This window comes from Strigops habroptila, chromosome 10 (genome assembly GCF_004027225.2).
Source record: "Strigops habroptila isolate Jane chromosome 10, bStrHab1.2.pri, whole genome shotgun sequence".
Classification (NCBI taxonomy): Eukaryota; Metazoa; Chordata; class Aves; order Psittaciformes; family Psittacidae; genus Strigops; species Strigops habroptila.
This window is the reverse complement of record NC_046359.1, coordinates 24,291,877-24,306,746: the sequence shown is the minus strand read 5'-3', so window position 1 is coordinate 24,306,746 and position 14,870 is coordinate 24,291,877. Positions and strand designations below refer to the sequence as shown.

The following is a 14,870-nucleotide window of genomic DNA, read 5'->3' as shown; positions in this document are numbered from 1 at the left end:
TGTCAATCCTTTATTTACTCTGAAATTTTCCATGTTCCCTTCAGTTTCTGAAGTGACTAAATGCCATCTTGCCCATTTTGCACAAGTACATATTTTTAGCAGAAGCTTTGCACCTCTCCTAGCTCTCATTCCTTTTTCCTTTGTTCGTTGTAAGCTCACCTCATCTTAAAGCTTCTTGTTTATCTCTGATCTTAATCCTCTTGTGCACAGGGGAATATAATGTACTTGCCTTCCCTCAGGCCCCATATCTGTTTGTCACAGACTGGGTATTCTCATCAACACCCAGCTTTTCCTCTTGAGCAAAGTGTATGTGTGTCTCTCATAAAACCAGGTTTTTGAGATAGTCCCTCAAGGTCACATTGACTGTTTCCTCCTCCTCACTTCTGCATGACAGGAGTCTTTACCTCCTTGCAGCACAGTGCTCAAAGACATAAGAATTTTGTTCACTGGGCACGATTACAATTGCTTACCTATACACTATGATCAGCACTTCCCACCACAGAAACCATTGGTCACGGAAATCGCCAAGCAGCAGTAAGAAACATCTCTCAGTTGTCCAAGCTGCCTCTTAGGGTTCCACAGCCAACTCCTCACCAGGGGCTGGTAGGATACCTACTGCATCAGCTGTGGAAGCATCCCTACTCCTTACTCTGCAGCATGCAAGCTGTTCACTCAGAGGTTATTTGGGTAAGTTTCTCTCATGCCCAGTCCTCCTGTCCTGAGCACGGAACACACCACACTCAGCATGCACAGGGTCGAGGCATTCTCTCTTGTATTGTACTTCAGAAGAGCTCCATGCCCTTCTTTTAGCAAGTGCTCCATAGAGACCCGGGAAAATTAAAACCCTGCATCAATTCAGGAATGGTGGCAAAGTGGATGCATGGGCTGCTTACAGAAGCATCCCTGGAGATGATGCTTAGCAGCACACAGAAAACCACTCCTTCATGTCAGGAGGTGAGGAAGATGGGCACTAGCAGTGAAGGGCTCACCAGCCTGTCTCTCTCATCCAGCAGAAAACATACAGGATGTAAAGCTAGGAAGCCTAGAGGGAAACCTCTTCCCCTGCGGGCACTGGGGGGGCAAGCACCCAGGATCCTGCATGACCTCCAGCACAAGCAGTCTCTCAGTGTTGCTCCTACAACAGGAACATCTACTCCAAATCCTGACACCCACACCCTTCCTATAACAAATAAAGGCTGATTCTTTTCAAAGGTCCTTAAGGAAGACTGTAGCTCCAAGTGTTTGCATTTTGCAGGCTGGGGATGTTCTCACCTTTTCCTCACCTTCCCTATAGTTCTCCTAGGGTAGCAGCTGCCTTGCAGGGTTGGTCTACAAAGGACCCACAGCACAGGCAAGCAACAAAGGTCAACATAATCACAACCCTGCAGCAGGCAGAACTGAGCTCCCTTTACGACTCCGTGCTGAGAAGAGATTCAGCAGCCACAGCAGGAAGAGGAAAGAAGTCAATTGTTCCTCAACAACAGCAGACATCAGCAAAGGGCTCTCACAGTAAGAGGTCTGGATGCGGTCAGCAAGCCAGGACAGGAGAACATCTAGGAACTAGCACTCTGCATCTGCTGGGGAAATCATGACAGGAGTCAGAGCTCCAGCAACAGCAGCACTGCCCAACACAGGGCACAGCACCAGTGCACTACACCCAGGGCAGGCACAGCACCCAGTACAATCCAGAGCAGCCGGGGAACCTTGGCCACAAGGATGTCCAAACTAGGACACTGTGACACTGGAAAAAACTTCAGACTTTATGGCACCCTACACACCCTGTCCCAGTGGCTACTGAACTCCAACAAGGGAGATAAAGGCTGTGAGAGACTGATTGCGAGTTCCTGCTGGGCATGAAATAAGTAACAAAGGTCACAGCACAGCGAGATGGACATTAAACACAGCCTCAAGACTGTCCTTGCCCTCAAGCCCTCATCTATGCTACAGAGAGAACTGCTGGACCTCACACGGCGTATCAGTGCCAATTCCTCTTCTGCAGCATGTTTGCTCTGATGCTGCAAGGGGGATCTAATCTAGAGGCAGCTTCCCATGAACCTCTATCTGCTCGGAAGAATGAGGGTGGAACTCCTCTTTTTGAGTTTCAGGGCAGCTCAGCTGCTGGGGCTGGGGTCTGTGGGCAGGACCCACTCGCACACACCAGGCTGGGGATGCTGGGCTCTCAGCCAGCCACCAGCACTTGAGAGATGCTGACTGGGCTCTTCTTTTCAGTGGTCTCCATCCACCCCGTGGGGCTTGGCAAAAGGAGCTGGGCCTGGCTTGGGAACACAGGGAACAAAGCACCGATCAGGCGCTGGGCACAGAGACGACGGCGCCCAGCCGAAACCAGGAACACCGAAGTGGTACTTGAAGGCAAGCAGCCCGGCTCCCAGACCACAGATAAAGGTGTGTGAGATGAAGTGGCTGCCTGGACTTAGGAGAGGGCACTGCGCTTTCAGTAAGACGTGGCAGTGCAAACCTTGTGTCATCCAGACTCCATCTCAATGTTGGGACAAACAAAGAAACAGCACTTTAACTGGGCAAAGCTGCTCTGACTCACTGTTTATCCATGGAGCACGGCTCCACAAAAGCAAATATCAAGCCTACGAAAGTCCACTGAAGACCTGCAGTTGGTAACCTGCATTCCTCTTGCTCACAGGCCTTGCTGAAGCCAGGGTGTTCACATGTAAGATCACTGAAATCCTGATCTGACATGAAGGAGGTGGCTTGGAGGTCCCCCCAGAAACAATGTGGAGCACACCAAATACTGAGCACCAAGGGCTGCTGGAGGTGAAGTCAGGAAGGGCCCTCCTGTCCAGATGGACCAGCATCACACAGAACTAAGACTGGATAGCTGGCAGCCGCCTCAGACATGCCTGTCAGGCAGCCACACCATCTCCTAGGCTCTGCTCCTCCAGGCTGTGGTGTTGGAAGGAAAACAGCAGCGGGTGCTTTCCATGGGCTTGAGCCTGGAGAACGCCCAGGAGCAGCTAAGCATCATGGCCTGGAGCTACTGTAAGTCAGCCTGTGCGTTTGGAGGCTGCTTTCCATGGAAAGCACCACCTGAACAGTGCAAATCAGTGGGGAACCATCTCATTGGAGCTGCAGCAGCAGCCCCAGGAGTGCCCATGCTCAGAACTGTGTTGCTCCCATCCCACCACCTCTGCTGCCAGGCTAAGTCCTTCAGCCTTGATCTTTATGTGAGAGTGGGAGCAAAGACCCATCGCTTATTCTGGCCATGCTTCCCAACACCACCTCTCCTTCCCAAAGCACTGCCTTGGATCTTGTGCTTCCACAGATGACTTCTAATGACAAAAGAAAACAGTGTGACAGCACTGATGGCTGGGGTCCAAGTGCCCCAAGCCTGGGGTGAATCTCATCTCTGATCTTGTGTCTCCATCCTTGCGTGAAGTCTTGAAGTTTGAAGGTCACCCAACAGCCACAGCCCTAACCCTCCCCTGGACATGGGGACCAGCACACAGCACAGCATTGACAGGATGCACCAAAGCACACCATAGGTTTCCACCAAGAAATCACACTCCTGGCTGTTCCCCTTCCATGGAAGGGGCATCCAACTGTATGGACCAATGTGAAGTGCAGCATCACAGAGGTGAGCAGGATAAATAAAAAGGAGCCAGTGGACCCCAAAGACAAGCAGGGTACCTTCAGACAACAAAACTGTTCTTTGCTGGTTCAAATACTGGAGAAGGTGTGGATGCTGTTCCATACCTTGTTTCTGGATGAGGACAACACACCGCATGTATTGTGTGAAAAGACTCACTAAAGCAGTGGCTGAGGCCTCTAATATAAAGTGACACAACAGCAAGCAGTTTCCTCCAGAATTCTCCTTATAGGCATGAAGTCTGCCTGGCCTTCCCAAACACATCACAGGAGCAGGAGTATTAAAACAATTAGTAGATTATGGCATCCTGAGATAATTACTAATTAATAACCCAGATGAGGTTACTGCTTAGTATTTCTCCCAACACAAATCCAGCAGCTGTATGGGCTTGTGCTTGTTAAGATGTTTCTTGAAGTATCTTAATGTGAGAGAAATCGTCCCTGCTCAGGAAGGCTCCTAAATACACACTTCAAATGCTCTCTCCAAAGTCATCATAACTTAAATACATGGCTAAATTCAAGTGTTTACCTAAAAAGGGTCAGACTTGAGCACTGTGCTCTGCTTCAAGCACCAGATGTTTTCCATGTGCGCCGATTATCAACCCAGCCCCAGCTGAGCGTCTCAGCATAGAGGCAGCAAAGACCAAGTAGCTTAACCACAATTTTTCTTTGATGATAAGTAGGTTCCTGCAGTACACTTCATCGTGGCTGGTTAAATAAATGATCCTAGATCAGAAAGCTTTCTTCTCTTCATGGGGAAATGGTTCTGGCAAGCATGAAAGGTATGCCATTCCTCCTGAACCTGTTTCCAAATTTCATTACTGCTGCTCCTCCAAAAATATTGCTCCCCCTTCTCAGCAAGGAGACTAAAGATCCCCTGCTGTCAGGAGACATCTCACCTGCCTCTGCTATCCTTAAACTCAGCATTTTTCCAAGCATACCTTTCCAGCCTGTTTCCACAGCCGATGTCTCTCTGTGTGGTCAGCATCTTTCTAGCCATGGTGCGCCCAAAAGTCCCAAGCACTGATATGACCAGAGCCAGAGCTGTACTGTGGTCTTGTCGCTCTGCAGCACAACGCCTTTGCATTCATAGCCTGAGAGGCCAAAGAGTTCTCTTTCAGTCACATCGTGGCCAAAAATCTAAACCCCTATATCCTGTCATCCTATCTTGTCCTCTCACTTTCCATTTCTTTCCGGCTCAGCTGCCTCCCATGGTGCCCAAACTGTCCAAAGCGGGAGGGCAAATCAAGCTTTTATTCATTTCCAAATAAACACAGGAGTTTGACGAGTGTCAACTGTTACATGGTGATCTTCAGTTTTCCCATTTATATCCACAAACATCCTAGCTGTCCCATTTTTACTTCGGGACACAAACCTGAACCTTGTTGCCAGACTTTCTAACAATCACGAGCATCAGCATCAGGGCTTGCCTGGCTCTTGGCAAACACCACCACACAACCAGCACAGCCTTTGTGTCACCATCACTGTTACAGGCGATTCTGATAAGGTCTCTTGCACTAAAGCACTTGAGTAACCTCAGAGCTGCCCAGGCAGTTGTATGACCCAGGAACTCCTGCACTCCTGCCAGGGCAGGCAACCTACAGATACCAAGGGCAGAGATGAACTCCATTAATGCATGATGGAGGAGCAGTTTCCTAACATTTGCTTTTCAAATCATGATGTGGAAAGACATGTGCCACACCAGGAAGATAAGGCAGGAGCCTCTTTCAGGGTGTTTTGCTTTTTATCAATGGAGAAAGCGCAGCTACACCACCTCATCTCACACACCAATCAGGCTGTTCCTGGAGTGCCTTTTCCCTGGCTCCTCCAGCACCTCACAGTCAGCTCAGGGGAGCCAGCCTGATACTTCACAGGAAAGCATTGTGCAGCATTAGGTTTACATGGCTTAAAACACTAGTTGGGCGACGCAGAGTAAGGATGGACAATGCTGCCTATTTGAGCAGCAGACCAAGCAGTCTCCACTCCTCAAACTGGAGAACTTTCAGGTTCAGTTTGCACTTTGCAAGCCACCACTGCCCTCCCAAGAGCTCCCAGGCAAGCCCAGCTGCTCCTTCCCCCAGTAACCCTCCCATTTGATAGGGGAGAAGGCCACAAAGTCAGAAGCCCCCCATCACCCTAGCAGGAGGCACATCCCAGGCATGCCAACTCACAGCTCCTTCTTGAATCACAGCTGCCCCTCCATCCTATGCTTCTAGGGCTGGGAGCACACCTCTCGAGCTAGCATCTAGAAGGGAAGGTGCCTGGCTGCTCCCAGAGCAAATGTGGCAGCCATGCTCTGCTCCTCCAGCACATGAAATGGGAAAGTACAGGGATGAAGGAAGGCAGAACCTCCTCCAGCCTTTCCTCCTGTGTGGCCAGCCCCACTGCTGCCACCCTGCCTCCCTGTTTATGCCCCAGGCTTGCCATGGCAATCCTGCCACAGCTCCGTAATCCAACAGGAAGGCTGGAATTTCACCCCTGGCACCCTGCCCTCCTCTTACGTCACCTGACCGGCATCCTGATCAGAGCCTGCAAGGAATCCCAGCGTACGGAAATCAGGCCTCAGCTGGGGTGGCAGTGCCAGCCACCAGGCATGGCTTCCGGGAGCTGACCGCTGGGTCTGGTGGTGGGGGGACACATCCTGTCAGGGTCAGTGCTGGGACCTCCGGATCCACCCTGCCACGCACAGCTCTGCTGGGCTCCACACCATGCACACACCGAGCGCTGCCTCCTTCACTGCAGCTCATCAGGAATCCACAGCCCCAGCAGTGCTTTAGGGCCAACACTTGCTCCCCAAGGGGTACGGGCGCAGGGACGTGCACATGTGACTGGGTGGCAATCAAAGCGAGATCCCTCTCTTGGTGCCTTCTACCTGGCACCCCAATGGGCCCTGCAAAGCAGTCATCTGCTCATCTTCAGAGTCTCACCCAGATGCTGGCTACATACCTTCTCCCAAGTCAGGGACCATCTCAACAGCAAGAAGCTGACAGCTACCAAGCCCAAGTTTTACCTCACTACTACTAGGTCAGTACCTTGGTCCCTACATGAAACACCTGCAGCCCCTCAGGTGTAACCGTAGCCCAACACAGCCATCTGCATCTAACTTCTCCCCCCTGAATCCTAGCTGCTTTTAAGCCTCCCCTCCAATGCTGCTATCCACACATTGGTAAGGGTGGGAGGCTGTGGATGGCTTCCCATGGCCAGGGGGACAGAGCTAGTGCTTAGGAAGCTCCCCGCAGCCATGCCCACAACAGCCACTTGACAAGGGGTCACCAGTGCCTCCACATGCCTGCCAGCCAAGCTCACAGCTTCCAGGCCCAGGTCCCACTACGCCTGTGCTTACCAGCAGACAAAACCCCTCCCAATATAGCATCAGTTGCCTATTTATAACATGCTGTTTACCAACACCAAGCACTCTCCTTAGAAGCGGAGGACGAGGTGAGTCAAGGAAGCATGAGCAAGGGACCTTTCTCCTGTCATGGGAAGATGAGGGGACTGTGGGAGGGTTACTTAGGGCTGGGTGCTGCAGCATGGCTGATCACCCTGCAGCTCCATCACTAATGCAACCAGACTCAAGTGTATGCTCACCATTCTTTTTAGATCAGACCCTTAAGGCCTGGGAAGATCTTCCTGCAAAAGGGTGAGATCAGATCGAGCACACAGGAGTCCACCAGCACCCCTTTGCGGCCTGCTTCATGCTTGGGAAGCACCGAGTGCCAGCAGGTGAAGAACAGATTTAACATAAGGTCTCCAAAACCCTCCTAACAGCTCCTGGGACCCTCTTCCAGCAGCTCAACAAAGGGCTGCTGGTTGCTCCAATGCTTTGACAGGGCTTCTTCAGGCAGTGCCCATCTCCCAGGGGAACCACAACCCTGGCAGCCAGCAGTCCTTCAGCAGGCAGGTGGAAGGCAGCTCCCACTGCTCACCCAGGCTCCGCTCTGGATGGTTGCTCCATCACTGTGCTTGCTCAGAGCCTCTCAGTAGAGTTCAACGTGGAGGGCGGTACAAAGCAAAGACATCTGAGGCACTAATGACACCAGCCTTCAGCAGTGGGCAGAGGTGCCCACAGCAAAGTTTGCTACAGGTCTCAAAGTGGGGTAGGGGGAGGAAAGAGATTACAACCCCAGGCCCCCATGGCAGTGTCTTGTATTTGTCATACTGCCCAGGAATATGCTCTTGAACAACAGAAGGCATGAAATGCGTACCTCCTAGGGCACCTTCAATTTTGCAGGCTTTCTCTGGTGTCCAAGCTATCCCCCCCTCCTGAGTGGCTGGAAACAGACCCTGTGTACTGTTACTGAGCTGCACACCCATATGGTGGCAAGTCAGAGCCTTGAAGTCCATCCAGGCAAAACAACCAGTGCCAGCCCCTGGCTCCTCCCAGAGCCACCACCACATTTTCCATTCCTCCCTCCAGGCTGCATCCAGCCATCTCCCAATGCCAGGCTCATTTTTAGAGCCTTACGTTTTCCTCTCTGTCTTCAAGAAAGTTATTGCTTTCCTGCCCTCAAATAGCCAACACCTCTTCCACCTACCAAACTGGTAATGGACCTCCTGGCTCCATTCCCCTGTCATTTCCCGGATCCATCTCCCTTGCCATTGCACTTACCAGTCCCAAACAGACTGGCAAGGATGTACATTCACTTTAAGAGGCTGGATCGATATCTGAGTTTTTAACATTTCCTAGCCGGCACAGGGAGGCTCAGGGGCTTTACAAGAAAGCCTCAGCTGGAGCTCGGTGTGTGTTCAGCCAAGGCCTGAAGTCCAGTTGTGTGCCTGAAGCACACTGCTTTAGGTGAGGGAATATAGGACATCATCACACACGTGGCCCAGGAACTGCTGGTCAACTGCACAAGTTTCAACTATAAACCATGCATGCAGCTCACCCTTATGTGACATCCTTTCAGTGTGGTTTCTCCCCACTCACAAGCCATGGGCCCAGTGAGGGTACAGATTTCTGCACTCCATGCGCTGCCCAAGGTGGAGGCACCAGCCAGCGGTGCTATCTGTGCCCAGGATGATCCTCACCTCCTGACTCACCATGGTATTTGGTGCTGGGCCCCCGCTCTTTGCCAGCTTCCCACACGTCCATGTGGTAGCTCCAGGCCATTCCCACCCGTCTCCCTGCCCACCCGCTCCTCCCAGCACCGACTCACCCGCCCCCAGCACTGACTCAATCCCTGCTGCTCACACATCCAGCCTGCCTCCAGCATCCCCAGTCGCAGGGCAAGGTGTCAGCACTGCTTTAGAGAGCAGCAGTGAAGCAGCATGGAACCACGATGCAGGACAGCCTGGCTCTGCTCTGCATCCCACCCAGACCAGCTGCATGACCACCAGCATGCTGCTGCTAAGCCCCGTGCCTCTGCTTCTGCCCATTGGAATCATATAAACCCCTCCCAGTGAGATCACATAGTTAATTCATGAGCACTGGGAAGACAGTCCACTTTCCAGATTAGACATACCAGCAGCACCCAAGTACTTCTTGCTGCTTGCACCCTCACTTACAGTCAACCAAAATCCCTACTGAGTTACTAGGAGTGAAGGGTATGTCCTGCAGCTATGGTACTCTGCTCCCATTAGTAAGGTCTGGGGAAGCGGCAGGGCACTGTTGCCCATTCCTTTTGGATTTACCCCTCTCCTGGGTGAGCAACACCTGTCCTGTCCCTGCTCAAGAGCATCACCAACTACAGGATTAAAACTGAAGATGTTTTTGAATGGTTTCCCCATTGTTTGCCAGGGTAACTGCAAGTGCACAAGGTTCACACTGCCTCTGCCAGTTCAGGTCAACTCCAGTGCACCTCAGGAAGTTTTTCTACTGCTGGTTTTATCTTCCATTCAAGGTCAGCACTCAGCTCCTCAGGACGAAGTCTGCTCCCCGCCCTCTAAGGAGAGGGAAGTGGCACTGAGCAGCAAGTTTGCCTCAAAAAAGCGAGAAAGAAGGAACAAAACACTCCCCCTCCACCCATGGCCCGAGTCATGGGACCCCTGCCAGCCACAGCAGGGCCTCTCCTGTCTACGGGTTGTGTCTACCTTTGGGTACCTGTGAGACCAGTGGTGCTGCAGGGTGCTCTGCCATTCCCCATTCACGGGCTCTTCATTCTGTGCCTCGTATGGCTCCTGCATATCACCTCCTGATATCCGCTTGTCTCCACTGTCACCTTTTCTCCTTTAGTTCTTCCCTTTCTTCCCTACCTGGAGAGGACTTCAGGTTTACGTTAGGACCAGGCCAATCTCCAGCCTTACCAGAGGGATTCCATGAAGAACAGCATATATGCCTGACCACTTTGTGTGGTCTGCTCTTCTTCTCACCCAGCATCCACAATCACTGGATTAGGAGCATAGAAACTGCATCTTCGCTATTCCCTTTGGGATTTGTAGTACTGATAGTAACACAGTACTGGGGAAGGAGCAGAAGGTTCCTCCCCTGGCATGGAAGGCAGCAGGGTCTCCTTCTGGACCTTTCGCCTGCTGGGTTAACAAGGGATGGGCTGGTTCTTGTCCCATCATCCCCAACACACATGCCTTAAGAAGTATGGGCAAATAACCAACCAATCTCAAACCACACCCCTCCAGCCACATATAAGTCTCAAACTCCCATTGCTCCTGACATCCATCTGGCATGAGGCTCCTGCAGGCAAAACGGGGCATGAAAACACACACACGTCCAAGTGGGGAGGCACAGCAGGAATAATAAGGCAGCTGACCTCCAGTGCCAGGGTAGGAGCAGAGCGTGTTGCCCCAGAACTCTGCTTGGAACCTCCAGAGCCAGCTCTGCAAGGAGGGGTTGGTTGGAGGGCTTCACAATCACTAATACCTTGCACAAGGGGTGTTCCGCAATGCTGGGAGGCAATTAAACATTGATCAGGATGACTGACAGGCTGGAAACAGCCAGAGGGAAGCGAGGGGAGCAAAGTGAAGAGCAGGCAGGGGTCAGACAGGCTTACCGCCCTGCAGTAGCTTTTCAGGACTAGGCTGGGAGCTTCCAGTCCATGCACCCATTCGGCCCCAACAAACCAGCTCTACCTCCACCACTGCTTGGATGGGCTGGAGTCTATCTTCACCAAACTTTGAGTTTTAAAAATCCCTTTTCTTGCTTGAAGAAATGCAGTGCAAACAAGAGACAGAGCACATGTGCTGCAGTCCAAATAGCAAAGCCCCCTCTTCCAAAGCTGTCTGACTCCTTTGTTCTCTATTTATCAGCCACACACTTCCAGCATTGCTTTCCTACCCAGACATCAGTCACTCCCATGTATTTTGGAAACAGGCTCATTAAAACTGCACACCTCCTCTACTTTGATTGCCCCATCTCTTCTCTTCACTTGATTTCTGAGCTCCAGCTAGAGGTCCTGTTTGATCTTTCACACCCAGCCAACCCCAGAGACATCTGTGAGCACAGCTGGGTCAGAAACCAGGGCAAAGACCAAGTGATCAACATGTCTCCACAGGTATAAGTCTGCTGCACAGATGGAGGTGCAGTTATACTGGCAAAACCGCTTCTCTTTTGAGGTGGTGGAATAAAGCCAGACTGGGAAGCAAGAGCATTTCTGCCATAATAATGTATGAGAAGAGGAATCAAAACAGGCAGTCCTACACATCAAGCAGGCCAGAAGCTGCAGGTGTTTTGAAGGAGGCACCTAATACACCCTACAGACATGGCCCAGACCATGTTTTTATGCCTTTGATTTGTGAAGGCACATCCCTCACCCTATACCCACCAGAGGAGGGCTGACCTATGGCTGCTGCTCCACGATACTCTTCTGGAGCTACTCAGGCTGTTCCATCCTGTAGCAGCCATCCCAGAGGAGGACACAAATGCTTACTGGGGTTATTCCCTACAATCAAAGCTCTGCTCACATCAAATGGAACAAAGCCTGAGAAAAAACAAAACAAAGGAGTGAAACATGGGGATTTTCCCCCCTTCTCTCATAGCATATCAAAGCATTTGCTTTCTCCCTGACTCACAACCATAGTCAGGAGCTATCTACTACCTTTGAAATTCCCCTCCTATCCCAGGCGATAATAAAACACGAAGATACGAGAGCGTGAGATTCCAGGAGCACCGGGCACCAGGGATTTACAAGGGATACATCCTGTCAGGCACACTGGATCATCTTTATTTTTAACAGCATTACAGTGTTAGTGGGTGAAAGGGAAGTCATGGATGTAGCAAGATTTTAACAAGCCATCTGCTGCAGCATCTCACCCAGTTGAAGTATGTTCATCAGGCTAAGGCAGAAACATCACCTCATGGACTGAAAAATGGGTGTAATGACCCTAAATAAACTGTCAGCTCTAAGTGACAGAGCACTGAACTGCAGGCTGGCAGGAACCTGAGGTGAGGGTGACATTTGGTTCCATTCATCATTTTCTCTGGCCACGGCACTTAGCTGGAGAGGTGGTAGGTGCTGGCTGCTCCCAGGTACCTTCTTTCTTTAGCAAAGAAGCCAGGTGCCACAGGGGAAGGGATGCTAGAAATCACTCAGAGGTAGATGATGGGCTGGGGCAAGGAGAGGCAGGGAGTAATTTCAGAGGCACATGCAGAGAGCAGGCATGGGTTTGTCAGGGCATCACCCTACACCAGCTGGGGCCAAACTAGTGCTTTCTTTTACTGGACATGCCTCCTCATAAGCTAGAGGTGTCTCAAGGAAAGGGCTTAGATACAAACAAGGAGGGCTTTGAAACCCAGAGAACAAGGGTGCACTGAGAAAGCAGCAACAGGCAAAGACAGGGATCTCCACCCATGCAAGAGAAGGCAGAACAAGAGAAGGTAGAACTGGGTGCATGGCTCGGAAGGCAACCACAGCCCCAGCATCACAGCATGGGTTTTTCTTGCTACTCTTCATGGCCTGGCATTTCCATCCTACCAAGCTAATGATACACAGTCATAAGATATGTTATGCTTACGCAGGATAAGCAAGTCTCACCGTAATCTTTCCTTGATTAGATAAACAGATTGATCTCCTTATGTTTCTCACCATAAAGCTTTCTCTCCAGCCCTCAGATTATCTTGTAACTCTTTTCTGCATTCTCTTCAAATTTTCAGCATCCTTTTCTGAGCACTGACACTGGATTTAGACAGTGCATTTTAGTACCAGTCTCCCCAGAACCTTCTACAGCAGTAAAGTCTCATTCAAGGGCTACTCACGCTCTTACATGCATCAAACACTTCACACTAACTGCCAGGCTTGAAGAGGCCTCGGTAGGTCATCTGGTGAGATTCTCTGCTTTAGACACAGCCAGCTGCAACTCGCCCTATCTACGGACTTCTGGCTAATTTGTTTAAAACAAACATCTCTGCTACAACTACAGCCCAGCCCCCCTAAAAACATTAGGAAAAAAATTCAAAACCCAAACCCACAGGATAGCCTCCTCTTCTGCTTCACCATCCCAACTGGTATTACAGAAAACCATGGCATCTGAACTCCGTTATTACAGGTAGTGACTTCCTGCCCTGTCTTCATCACAACTACAGTCTTCTAGAATTACACTGCTGTACATCCTTGAAGATCATGAAGTTCCCTCTTCCATCTTTTCTTCCTCAGGCTACACAGTCCTAGTTCTTCTCATCCTTCCTCCCACACTGTATTTCTAAAGACCTCAATCATTTCTGTTGCTTTCCTAGATGCTCTCTTGTTTGCGCACATCCTTCCCCAAGGGTTGCATCTGTGTCTGAGCCTGGTCCTTCAGCAACACCTCACCTGTGTCAAGTAGAGTACTAACTGCTTCCTGCACCTTAGAGGTGTCACTTGCTTGGCACAAGGCTTGCCTCGTTTTTCTCTTCACCAGCAGAGCACTAACTCATCCTACTCCCAAACTCTGGTAATAACATTTTCTCCTGTCTAGTCAGTCTCCTTATCAGACAGCAACCCTTCCAAGTACAGCTTTTCAACTGGTTGTGGGTCCACCTGAGGGACACTTATCTCCTGCCCCTTCCTCATTTGCCTACAAGGCTGACACTTGGGTCAGTAGCACAGATTGACGTAAGTCGAGATGTACTACATCTATCCCCCCTGCTCAGGCACCAGGCAAGCCATCCTTTCAGGCAGGGGTGTTGACCAACTTGACATGGTACATGCCAGATAAATGCACTGGTGGATTTTTAATTAGCACATTCTCCCACCTCCTTAACAAGATACACACTAACTGCTTAACTGTTGATTCCAGATTGTTTGGACAGGCTGTTGTACTGCCATCCTTTCTCCTTCTACTTCAAGGGATCAAGCCTTGAAATACTAGATGTTCTCCAAGGTGGCTGCTCCCCATGCAAAAGTTACCTTAAGTCTATTTTTTAAGTACTTTCAGGGAAATTTTACAAAACTTTGCCCACATGACTACATCTACTTTACCTAAATAGTCTTGTCCGATTTGTGCTTGGATTTGCTTTTTAACATTAATTCCTTTAAGAACCTTGTCACCCTGACCTTCTTTGCAAGGTGAGGACAGAGCTCTTACTGTCACATTTTATTTGTTCCTCTTTTCCATGCAGCCAGAAGCCAATTCTTTCTTCTGTCCAATAGCTGCATCAGCTCCTTCTGCCCTAGCTGGGAGATCACACTGAGTTTCACATCCAGCACAAATCTGGTTTCTTCCTCTCAGATTTACAACTTTGCAACTCATGCCAAATCAAGCTGCCTTTTCTGTGTTGTGTGTAATAGCGAGACCCTGGGCAGCTACCGCAGTTCAGGAGACACACAATAGTTAATTTCCAGGTCTATGTCTCAAGCACAGCAAGAACCCAGCAAAACCAAATCACCAACTTGCATATGCAGTCATCCTGGATAAGACGTCAGCTTTACCGCCATCACCCGAGATGAGTCCAATGGTTTCACACAGAGGGAGTCTAGACCATATGCACAGGAAATTGAGGGATGAATCCCGTTTAAGATTTTCCTTTGCACCTAAACACACTAAATTTTGACTCAAGAGCCCAAGTATCAGCACAGAGACCCTTCTCAGTCACTGCCACAATCCTTCTGACCTCCAAGAAGATGACATCAGATGTTGATAATCATTTCAAGCAGAAGACAAGGCCTGATGCCAGCTGAACTCCCTCTAACTACAAGATCATGCTAAGATTGTCTCATCCCCTGGCTTGATGAAGGGACTTGAGACAGAGCCTACTAAAGGACACTATTTTAATTAGCAAAAGCAGGGCTCAGGCCAACACACACAGCTCTCCTGCTAAATGCGCTCTGCTAATACCCCTGTCAGCAACACATCAAGAGACAGCTGGATGCTCTAAGGGAACCTCT

At 50.3% G+C, this 14,870-nt stretch overlaps 1 protein-coding gene across 7 annotated transcripts in view; it reads right to left on the bottom strand.

Moving 5' to 3' along the window:
* TMEM63B (transmembrane protein 63B) overlaps positions 1–14,870 on the bottom strand; it is a 47,978-nt gene that overhangs the window by 28,111 nt on the left and 4,997 nt on the right. The gene's annotated exons all lie outside the window — the stretch shown is intronic.